At 31.5% G+C, this 12853-nt stretch overlaps 1 protein-coding gene across 6 annotated transcripts in view; it reads left to right on the top strand.

Annotated features, from left to right (window-relative positions):
* The window catches only part of LOC123524188 (muscarinic acetylcholine receptor M1-like), a 126669-nt gene that overhangs the window by 96358 nt on the left and 17458 nt on the right, over window positions 1–12853 (top strand). Inside the window, exon 2 of one of the 6 annotated variants that reach the window (XM_053541327.1) lies at window positions 1389–1549. The exons of the other annotated variants lie outside the window; for them this stretch is intronic. The gene's annotated coding sequence lies outside the window, so the exon portion shown is untranslated. The remainder of the gene's footprint in view (window positions 1–1388; window positions 1550–12853) is intronic. 6 annotated transcript variants of the gene reach the window in all.

Below are 12853 nucleotides of genomic sequence, written 5' to 3'. Positions count from 1 at the left end.
TTAGCTGTTATGATTCAGTAGTGACGTCATAAAAGTATGACAAATAGTATGACGTTATACTGAAGTGACGTTATACAAAAGTTAAGCCAGATAACAAAAAAGATGATTCTGTTCATAGTTTGGGAGCTGTAAAATTACTAGTTATGTCTCCCACACCACTGTGGTGGGAGACATACTGATTTACTCCTCTCTCTGTGTGTGTGTGTGTGTGTGTGTGTGTGTCTGTCTGTCTGTCCGTCTGTCTGTCACAAATCTTGTCCCTACTCTTAAGTTAAACAGTTCTCATTCGATTTTCACCAAACTTCAACACACTTTGTTTTCCAATAGAATCTAAGTCCTCGGCCAAGTTCGATAACTAGCTAAATCGGTCTAGGCACTTCGGAATTATGGCCCTTGAATTACCAAAAATACTGAGAGAAAAAATGCCAATCTAGATGATGAGGCAGTTGTGGGAGGAATGTGCTTTTCTCAAAAGCAGCTCTAGTTTATAAATACTTCTCAAAATTCTGATAAAAAAGAAACAAATATCTAAAAGTTCCGTTAACGTTGGCTAAACAACACTTTAAACCATAGGGTTAAATTGTAACAGCATAATGCATATGACCCGAATGACGTATTACGCTGAAAATGTACTAGATCTACTGTACAATGCTTATTATTTGCGTTGTTTGAGTCGGAATGACAAACATGTTACAATAAATTCATCAGTTAAAAACTTATGGGCAATCGTTTGGATGCGAATAAATAAATCACTCGTGTTACGCACTCGTGATTTAGTTATTACGCATCCTAACTCCTGCCCATAAAATATATAGGAACAGATTTATTATTTCTTAAATACATCATAAATACATTACAGACTCGAGTGAATAAACTTTGATGTACATGAAAGAAGCTAGTGTCATCGACTCTTACCGTTGTAGTTGTAATCGTTACGTTTAAAATTTGTTGACTTTTGTTGTTGTTGTTCTCCGCTCAGCTCACGAGTCACGTGAAATTAAAAATCCTTATAAATATATCCTCCACGGTTTAACTATATTGTTACTATTTTCACTCTTATAAACTTTGCCAAGCATGGTATCTGGATCAGTAACAGCTGTTGTCATATTGTATTTAACGAATAAATCGAATAAAAATTCAATGAGTTTTTCTCGCTTCAGTCCAATATGGCGGATCGATTGTGTATTGAATCGCGGTCAATGTACTCATCCGCCTTTGATTACGGGGAGTAGTCGATAAAAAGAATCCTTTTTTAAAGTCTTCAATAAGCATGAAATAATATGTGTTTGTTTTACGTGGATATGGAATATATCTCATTGAGAAGAGATGAAATTTAAATACTTTCACGAGCGCGTTATGTTGAGATAATTACAATTTTGTTCTTTCAGCAACACGTAGTTTTAAAATGTAACTGCAAAACTACATTCCTGCACAAAAGTTAAAAATTGACGTCGAGAACGTCAGACATATTACAACGTCACGTGGAAGTATGAAATTGTATGACGTTTTTCTGTTCAAACATGTTCAAGTACATTTATTCATGAATTAGGTAAGTATTAGATTTCATTTTAAACAAGCATATGTTTCATCTTTGTGTTTGTCATATTTATCTTGGTTGTGCGAAAGTAAGAACAAAGTACTTTTTTCATACAGAGCAAACCTTCAAGTTGATAAAAAAAACAGAGAAGAAACAATACCAGTTATTTTACTCGTTGGTAATGAGTGTTACAATGTTGTTTCAAAATCATTTAGTTACACATTGTTAGCTTGCATATTTTCGTTGTTTATACCAGCAAACAGTTACTGAATGTCTAATGAGAAGAATATCCAAGTTTAAGGACCTGACCAAAGTGATTTTCACTAAAACATTTAGGCAGAAGCAGAATATCATTTTGTTCAGGTGCAGCAAGTATTTTATGAAAGCTGATTATATTTCCGAATTAAGCATATGGAAGTTTGGTACAGTGTACATTGTATTTGCAAAATTAAGCTGTTTCAGGTGTACTAGTACATGAATTAGTAAATTCGGATATAAACTTGAAAAATGTAAACTATGGTTACATATATTAATAAATACTACATCCCCATAACAAATTAAGTGTACAGTTTACAGGTAATAAGATTGTTATTTCGTTCATTACAAACAGCTTTTTATTATAATCGTTAGTTTGGAATTCGGTTCACGCCTGAATGTAATTTTAAGCAATGTCATGTAACCACCAGAAATACCATTTCCAGAAAAAGTAACCGACATGCAATGCGCAGTTACTGCTTATTAATTAGTTGTTTAAGAAATATGCCTTAATAAATACTTATGGTTTACCTGAGCCGAATGTAGAGCGAAATAAAAACTGAGTTTCGAGTCATCGTTCATCTTCTTAGTAGATATCTTTGCAAATGAATTACTTGCTGCTCAGAGTTCAGTCGTATTTATTTAAATGACATTGCCTTATTTCTGACCGGAATGTATCATTTAGCTTTTGATCAAACGATAGGTATGCTTTCTGCAAGAACGTATTTCTTCTTATTTCTTATTGTAACTGTAATAACATTATGGCTACTTTTATTTGGTTTACTTCACCATTTAACGAAATGACTGACAAAGTTTTGGTGTGTTAGCACTGTTTGTAGATTTCATTCTTGTATGTATACCTACATGCTCCATTAAAAGCATCTGCTAAACTTTGGCCAAAAAATGTAATTAGGCAGCTTCCTACATGTAAACGTATGTATTTTACAACTATATATTATACTTGCAGCAAGGAATTGTGTGAAACCTGTAAAGTTCTAACTTTTGATACCTTAGATACTTTGTGAAATAAGGAATAATATCATGTACAAGCTTAATCGGACACATACAAACAAATACGTGTGAGCCATATCATTTAAGCACATTTGCGCAGTAAGACAAAAACACAAATAGCCGGGGGACGTGTCCGTTCGTTCGTCTGTCTGAACTCTTCAAGTCTTCAAGTTTCACAGGATTGTTAATCGGCATTTGAAGTTAGGCACCTAGGGTTTCGTTTAGGATTTCATACGATGACCGTTTACTTTGTTTTTAAAGGTCCAATACTAATGAAAGTGAACATTTTAATTTCTTTTAAAAAGCACAGAAACTACTTCATTTTATTGGAAAATGAAAGTTGGTATGTAGAAATTCGAAATAAATCGCAGTATATGTACAATTATTTTTCTATGAAGTATGAAGAAAGTTAAAAAGACCTGGGGGGTCATTCTGTCGATTCATTGAAATTTCAACATAATACACATACATTTCTTTGAGTTCCAAAGACCTTCTGTAAATTTTGACCTGCCAATCTTCATTATTTAGTGTCTTGCAGAAGTCTATGCACTGGCTATGAAAAAAATTGCCAACTCACTTTCCCTTAGTAATGGACCTTTAAAATAAACATTCAAATGCTAGATACATTGATATCTTTACATTGTCGAGCAATACATAAAAAGAAACTTTAATTCCTTTCAGTTCCTCGCAGGGATTATAACAAATTACATTACCGCATGTAAACAAACTTTCAGATAATATTTTTATATCAAATAAGATTCTGTTCTCCGATGAATTTTCTTACAAACTTGATTAGCTATAACAAACGCAGTCTTTACGTATGTAGTTTCTGCAAGTAATGGTGAACTTACTTGTGATTATGCCTGTTTTTTATTCCTGAATTTTATTTTAAGGTTTTACTACGGGACGTGATACATGTTACACATTTCATTAGTTTTGATCGACAGACTCGAGTAAAATGAGCCTGTTAAACTTCAACGTTTCCGATTTTTTTATTGGTAAATGTATTGCTCATTTTATGGCCTTTGTTCTACACTTTAAATTTGTTTGTATTTGTACAGCAGTTTACATTTCCTAGGTCATATATGTGGGTCAGATTTACTATAGCTATTTCTATGTCTGGGATTTTTGATGGGTTTACAATTTTTCTCAAGATCGCAGATAAACATCATAAATGCATTTTGAATTGCTCTTTTTCTTGGTATATATACCAAAATAAACAACTGAGAACGCCTGATATCCTACAATTTTCCTGAGAGAATATTAACTACATTGTTGACACTCGTCATGTCATTTAAGTGTCAAATATTCAACTAAAATAGCCCTCCTTATCAACTGTAATTGATATAGCTATCACAACAGCAATGGCTTCTAAGTGACATGTGGGAGTCGTAAAATGTCTCTCAGTTCTCGGACTCGGCGTTGTCATATTTTCTGGATCTTTTGGATAATTTGGTACATTATATAATTTGTGTAAGAGAATTCCGCTTAAGTCGGTTTTAGAGAATTTTGGTGTTTCACTTCCAATTACCACTCATAAGCAGATTCGATTAAATTGATGCTGATATTATTTGCCTTTGTTACGTTCATTGCTTCTAAAGGAGTTTCTTATGTATTCTATTTATGGAATAACTACTATGTGTTTTGATGTAATGAAGTTTTTCTTAATTTATTTGTTATGTTTAAATCAAATTTCGTTTTTATTTTCGGAAAGGTATGTATGGATATTGTATAATGAAGTGCCAAATACAATGTAATGGCGCAGTGTGAATGTAGAAAGTAAAGCATATAGTGTCATATAAAATGTTGCAGACCTATAGGGAACCGATATTGAGTAAAAGATGTCTCTTGCAAACTTTTCTTGATACTCTTAAGCCTACCTGAAAGTGTTCGAAGGAAATGTATCATGCATAATCTGGTATAAAAGGAAACAGTTTTCCCAAAATTACCCGTAAAAAAGTGAGATTTAAGATTATTGCTCGTGATGTGTAAATGTGTGTGTGTTCGGGTTTAACGTCTTTTTCAACAGATGTGTAAATGTATCTTGTCCATGATATATTAATATTTTGATATATCCCCCTCGAAGGAAAGGGGAATGCAATACTATAAATACCACGTCTGTATTTATACAGAAAATTAGACTAAGCATTGTTTGATGTAAGTAACTTTATCAATGAATTCTTATCGTATCTCATACTGATCAACATAGTTACATGCATATATAAATATCAGAACACATCTTCTACCATTCTATTTATTTACATTAATCGGTTATTTATTGATAGAGTGATTTATCCAAACATGAGTTCTGTTATCTTTCAATCAAATTATCTTTCAGTATCTTACATGTACTCAATAGTGTAAACATATCATGTGATAACGACAGGCAGTCTTAACAGTAATTATATGTGAATGAGAAATTATGCCAGATGCTATCTGTATATTTATTCTTGTCATGATAAATCACTATTATTAGCATTTAAATTTGAAAATGGATAAGTATTTATTCAGGAATTTCCTTTCAATAGACAGAACAATTTGTGCATATTTAGACAGAAAATATAAACCTTATAAGCAGTTACTCGCAATTAACATCTGTTTTGTTCGTTAAACATTGAAATTCATGTAATACAGTGTTGATGTATCGTTATTTTGTATTTTAAGAAACAAAGTAATTGTATATTAACAAGAGATGGGAAAAATGAATAACGAACTAGTAGAAATTAGATTTTACGTCCATCTAGACCCGGCAGTGGAAATATATAAGGGTGGGATCTCTAACTGCACTACGTTCTTCAGATATTCTATTAGCATGTGATGTGTTAATTTTAAGTTACACCGTAACTTCCTAGCTTGATCCACCGAATCTCACTGTATATGAATTATGCGATTCATAAATTTTATTCATATTTATTCAGTCATTCAAATGTTTTGTTTTTTTCATTTCAATGGTGTCTTCCCAGTTCAAATGACTGCACTTAACTGTACAATACCGTTGTGTTTGTTCTTTATATATTTATCAACTGAGAGTCAGTTTTAATGACATCTGGAAAAATATCGCTTTAAGTTAGACCGAATATTTCAGATTTACATCAATAAATCTTGTTTTGGTAAATACTTATTATATTATATTTTATAAATAATAGTAGTGAAGCTTGTTTGGTTTTAGGTCTTGATCCAGCTTCTGACATCGTTTTAAAAGTGATCACAAATTACATCAAAGAAGTGATGCTGTACTGTAGAGACTACTTAGTGACTTTAAAATATACATTAGAATGTATGTGCCAGTGTACTCATTGATATACAAAATTGTCTTTATTTGTTTTGTTTCAATAAAAGACCAAGTGCTTGACTTATGACATGTTTGTTCAGTAATAAAACGAGGCATTGCTTTATATTCAAAAGTCTCTCATAATTTAAAACTGCTTATATTTTTGACGTCAACTGTCTATTCAGACACAAGATATTTGACTTGTTTTGTCCCTTGCTTTTCAGGAACTGAAGCAGCGTCTTTTCATGTCTTTAGAGAGAACAACATATTTATTTAGTCATAATATGCTTCCATTGTGTTGGACATATTTACATATACATTAGATGCTCTGTATCCCATTTATGGGCAATTTTCGTGAAGATTGAATGCATTGATAAAATCGTTTCGTTAGGATAATGGAGTTCTTAAAGCGTAGATCAAGTCAATATGTGTTCCAAAAAGGCTTGCCAACCACCATTAAGTCTGTTACTATTCAACCAATGGTCTTTTGGAGCAACACGTACATGAAATAGTTGTTTTAGAATACATAAATCTTTTTAGTGCTTTCAGATAAGTGTTATATAGAAAATCTTTACCTAAACTTCACAGTAGAGTTTTCTTCTTGCACAACGTATGCCTCACTACTCATTCTTTATAAAGGGACACAGTTCTATAGTTTGTCAGATGACGACATAACGTGTTAGATGTATAGAAACAAGGAAATCTTTGAGGATTGTCAATTTTTTCAAGCACTCAGAATGCACGTTTTAGCTTTGTTTCTAATATAATTATCTCTTTCGTCGGACTGTGGTAGCCTTTTTATGTTTCTATATGAATCTGTACCTGATCTGATCTTCTGATATTTCTCTATTTTCCAGACCAAGTTGTCACAGAATTGCCATCAAAAGGCGGAATTGCGCGATCTGAGGCAATTAATACATGTTTGGTTTGATAAATTGATTTCAATTTCTTTTCAATTTATCTTGACTAATTTTCGAATCACTTTCTGTCTTTTTCGTTCTCTTCTATTATTTCTTCTTTCGCGAGAACTTTCATACACGTTCTAATTTTAAGATGAACGTTGCAGATATGAGTTTCTTATTTTGTGTAATGAGACTTAGTTATTGTTCAGTCAAATAATAAAATGTCAGAGCTCTTTAAAATTCTTTTATTCTTCTGGGATTGATGTTTCATCAAAATTGTCAAAGATTACAGAAGTTCAAAGACTCAAACAGGTTTTATCTTTTGCTGTCGGCTTTGATGTATGGAAATCAAATTTAGATTCTTCCTGCGTAGATTCAGCAATAATTCGGTGACTGCTTTATACAGACCAATGAATGAATATATTGTCAACGTCTGCACATAAGGCATAAAGCTGTTGGAACAGAGCTGTTGTGTCAAATCATATCTAAAAAGAACCAATTAAGTAAAAATATTCGGAACTTTGTAATATGGCATTTTAAAATGGTCTGTGTTGCTCTTATATTTTTTATTCCTTTATATTTTAAATTTGTAAGATCTTGTTCTGTCTCATGGTAGTTGATCGCAAAAATGTTGATTAAAAACGAAAATAAAATCAAATAGACTCGACAGGCATGTTCGTCTTTTGTGACGATAGGGAAATTATAAAGCATGTAGACATGTAGACAAGTACATTGTTTAGAATTGAGTTATTTTCTTATCCACGAGGTTGTAATCGATTTCTATTTGTAAATGTGTACTTATTAGAAATAAATTGGTATGTTGTTAGACAATATAATTTGCATTTTTAGTTTTGAAATGTAAAGAAACCATTGAAAAACAATATGCCTTTATAGCATAAAGATTACAAATTATTCTAGTTCGATAATCAATGCAGTGATTTCGCTTTACCAGAACTGAACGTGTTAATTAAATGTACATACCAGATTCTTGAGAGACTCAAAAGATTTAAATGTCATTTGGTTTAATAATTACACATAAATTACGAACTATGAACTGAACATTTTGTTACTAAACTTTGTTAGGGAAGGACCTTTATTAATGTTGGTAAAACTTGTGGTCCGACCCATTTGCTTTAAAAAATACATGTTCCTGTTTCCATATTTATTCTATTGTGTACTATTTATATTACATGTTTTAAAAAGCAATAAAATAAGATTAAATCAAATTTAAATGTCAAAACTTTTTCAACAACTTAGATTAAATTTAACTTGTCACAGACTGATTCAGTATCTTTTTCTACATACATTTTGAATTTTTTTTAAAATAGTACAATATCAAAAATAGAAAATAATCTATATTACTATTTCGTCTTGTTTGTGATATTGGTGCTTCTTTGTATGTCTCAGTTACATAGCTTGTTATCTCTGCAACCCAAATCACTTGAATTGTTTATCATTACTTTATCAGTTCTTAGCTCATTTTTTCTGTATGAATAAATAAATCATACACAAGCAAACATCATTATCTTATTTCATAAGTTTCGCTAATCTGTTACCTATTTTGAAGACTTTAATATACAAATAATCGCTGACAACTAACGTTTATATAAGAACAATTTGACACAGAACAATGGAGACCACTAGTCTACCAGTATTCACACTTTCAGCCACACCTTTTCTAAAATCTGCTATTTTTATCACTCTACGACAAAAATCCTTCCACACAGTATTCGATGTCTGTATTTGTAAAGCACTTAACACTTGCAGTGACATTTATAGAAGGCTTTTCTGTATACGAGTATAATATTATTTGAAGCTTTTTCTACTCAATATATGCCTTACCCAAGATATCATCTTAGCAGCGTAAAAATATACTGGATCGTTTTCTTCTTGGTTTGAATAGTAGAATAAACAGATTTGTATGGATGATGACGTGTTACAGTTGATAAATTGCAATTTCTGGAGATTATTAGCAATCATTTTATCCTGCACAGAGCCTAAAACGTACTTATTGATTGATCCAGACATATCGTCAGTTAATTTTCAAAATCGTATTTCCTTCTCTTACAACAGTTCAGGATTGCAAAGCATTTACATTGTTATGCTTTATTAATTACAAGGAATATGGCAAAATATAATGCATGTACATGTTATCTAAAACACACTTCACATATTTATGCTTAAATGCATGAGTCACTAATTTCATATTATTCATTAGAAAAGTTTAATCATTTCTACCTAAATTAATATAATGACGTTTCTTTATTATTAAAAAAAACAGAGCTTAGAATATGACAGTGAAATTTGTCAAATAAAATTTTGGTTCAGTTGTTAAAAAACTTAAATGAAGAGAAAATAAGTTTGTTTAATACATTTCTCTCTTAAATTAGCATGCCATTCATTCAGTGGCTATACTGACACAAACACATATCTTGCATATATCAGCCATCAATATTTGTGAACGATACCATCATGTATTCATTATAAGCGAAATATTATGAAACATATTGTTAATTAATATCGTAAGCTGTTGGTTATTGCGGAAAGTTATTAATTATTATCATAAGTTGTTGCTCTAACCTCATCAGATTTACTAAATGAAAAAGTAAAAGAAAATATTAGGTATATACAAACGCCGAGGACAGCTATGTTAACCAATGTACAACGCTCATTTGATTGTTCATGCCAATGCTTACTCAACTAGCTTTCAGTTGCCTTAGGCTTACCACAGCTAGATAATAGTGTTTGCTTTGAGAAGTAGTCTCATTTAATAACTATTGTATATATTTACAGACGATAAATTAACATTATTTTTGAGAACGTATTCCTTTGGAATCTGGCTGTTCACACTCGGTATATACTCCAAGAATTACCCCACCTCTCCTTTGTCAATTCATGGATGGCAGTTTCTCATTACACATTTATCTTATCTTACAAAGAAAGTAGGAGTATTCGAGGTAAAGGCACGTTCAAAAGACTAATTCTTCAAAATACAAATCTCAACATCAAAAAAAATAAAAAAAAATAAAAATAAAATAAAAAAAATAAAAAAAAAAAAAAATGAATAAATAAATAAAATAAATAAATAAAATGAAATGATAAGTTTGGTCGGAATCGAAGGTTATCAATACACTCCAGATTCCCCATTGAAATTTTGATGATTTTGTATTAATCTCGAGGTTTGTATTGGAATAAAGACCAGCAAATTCATATTTTATGATATTGTTTAATTAATGTTCAGCAGATAAATGTGCATTGATTTCAGTACTGAGGAGGATTATTAATTTTGTTCTTTGAGAGCATAGAGTTTGTAAGAGGTCATTGTCATAAATTTAGTTCTCATTTCTCTATTACATTACATGACATAATAATAAAACAATACAATGATATATGAACACCAGAAAAGCTGCTTATTAGAGAAATATTTAATACTTATTGCGGTATTAACTATAATTTCAGATACTTACGGCTTTTATTGACTTGCTTGAGACAGAGAGTCATAACTATGAGAGATGAGATCAAAGCATCTTCCATAAATTCTATCTTTCTATCGATGTATATTTATTCGCGGACAGCTTTTGTTTAATTTGGAAAAGAACGCCAGTGAATGTTTGTATCTGACTATTTTGATTGATAGGATCTTCAAATGGCATTATCTTATGCCGTACTTTCTGTAAGTTAGGCTACATATCTTTACTGTACTTAAACATCCAGCACTAAAGATAATCCACTTCGATATATACTGTCTTTTTTAAGTATATCAAATAAGCAATTTTCAGATTTCCTTCATAATTGCTTCATTTACCTAGAATTGCTAATTCATCGTAAATTATCATATACCTCTATATAATGATGAATTGCAAAGACATAATTTATTGTATACCTGTCTTAATCAAATACGTCTAACTCATTAACGATTCCTTCAAATAAGACCATTGTTAGCTTATTGCATTCCTACAGGTATCAAATATTTAGTTGTCCCCAAAGTTTTCTCTTTATCCACTCTTAAAATTCATAAGTAAGTAAGCAAGCAAGCAAGCAAGCACAACACTCGGCCCAATGGGCCTATAAGTCACCTAGTATACAAATATTAATACAATTATATCACATGAAATTATATATACAAATTAAAATATGCTCAAGTTTATAGATCATTTTATAAATATATGTCAAGAGGTGTATTCTACAATCCCCTTCACTGCAAAGTATTACATATCTAATGGCTTATATACACTTTGTTCGATTATGTCCTTTATTCTTTTCGGGTATGATTATGGAAAATCAAAAAACCAACCAACACTGTCTTAACAAAACATGTTTCGCTTTCATAAGATTTTTCAGCTGACATATAATGTTCCTTAAACCATACGTTTTATTTTCCAGTCTGAACTGTAAAATGTAAATAACTGTTAGTTTTGAGACTTAAACGTGACACACATTTTACTTTGTCGTAAAATGTGAATAAATTCTTGGGAAACATATTTAACTTTCTCAAATCAACTAAACTCCGCTGTAGCAGCTATTGGTAATGGCATTGATTCGCGTAATCAATTACATAAATGAGTATCAGTTCTATTAATATGCTACAATGTTTGACAGTCTACTTCTCGGATTGTCAATCTATATTATCTATATCGAGGCACAGAGGTATTCTTAATGAACGTTAGTTTGTTTCTACTTGGTGATTGATAGAAACATATCTAGATAAGATTTCTATTGGCATCAAGTCCATAACATGGTCATAGAACATGGCACCGATTAACAGTTAACTATGCAAGACATAGGATGCCAATCAAATTAATACCAAAGATATTAATATCCATAGGTAAAAGTCTTTTCATGGGAACTAATGCATAGTGCAACACCCATCACGCCCCTTATCACCGACTCACCCACTCACGCTTATCGGCACCAGCTTAAGGCGGAATACAACATTTTATGAAATTTTATTCGTTAAAATCTTTAGATATTTGTTTCCTCTTTTGCTATAATTAGTATTTAAGTCTATAAATTTTGGAAATGTCTTTTATATCTCTAAATAAATAAAAGTTTTACTCCGTTTTACATATGTTCCCTCCGTGAGTAAACTGTCCTATGTGCATGCAATTCATTTAAAAACGTTGAAACTGTTCTCTCAGAAAGGAATAGTACATAAATGGGTGCAGTGTTTCACGCCTGGCTGTAAAATAGAAACAGTGGAAACTACACCTAAGCCTTGGTCAGAAAGTGCTGAATGGTAAGGTATGTTATTTCCATCGATGATCTCTGTCGTTCTATATACGATTTGTTTGGTGTTATCTTTTATGAGATTTAGAAAGCCTTTCTAGGGTGTGTATGCCTCTATACTTTCTTAATATGATGAAACAATAAATATCTTTGAAGATTTTATGAAATAAAACTTGTAAAGGTTAATACTTCATCTTAACGTTTTAACACTGGAAGGGCAATGGATTTTTGTTCCATTCAATTGTAGAGAGATACTGAAACTTGAGTAGATCAATAAATATTTACTCTAACTTTATGAAAGACTAAATAAAAGACTAAAGATTTTACAATATATAGTGTACTAAAACCAAGTACTGATATGATACACAAATGACATCACAGACATCTGGTACTACCACAAAGCGGCAGCACTCGAACATAAACACATTACAAATGAGTTGATATCACATAGTTTTCAATAGCAACTTTGCATTCTGTATGTGTGGTGACCAAGGCTCTAGAGTATATTCCGCAGAGACGTAGAAACAGATTCTGTATGTGTGGTGACCAAGGCTCTAGAGTATATTCCGCAGAGACGTAGAAACAGATTCTGTATGTGTGGTGACCAAGGCTCTAGAGTATATTCCACAGAGACGTAGAAACAGATTCTGT

The sequence above is a fragment of the Mercenaria mercenaria genome, chromosome 1 (genome assembly GCF_021730395.1).
Source record: "Mercenaria mercenaria strain notata chromosome 1, MADL_Memer_1, whole genome shotgun sequence".
In the NCBI taxonomy this organism is placed as follows: Eukaryota; Metazoa; Mollusca; class Bivalvia; order Venerida; family Veneridae; genus Mercenaria; species Mercenaria mercenaria.
Note: the sequence above shows the minus strand (reverse complement) of the source record. Positions and strands in the feature narration are given on the sequence as shown.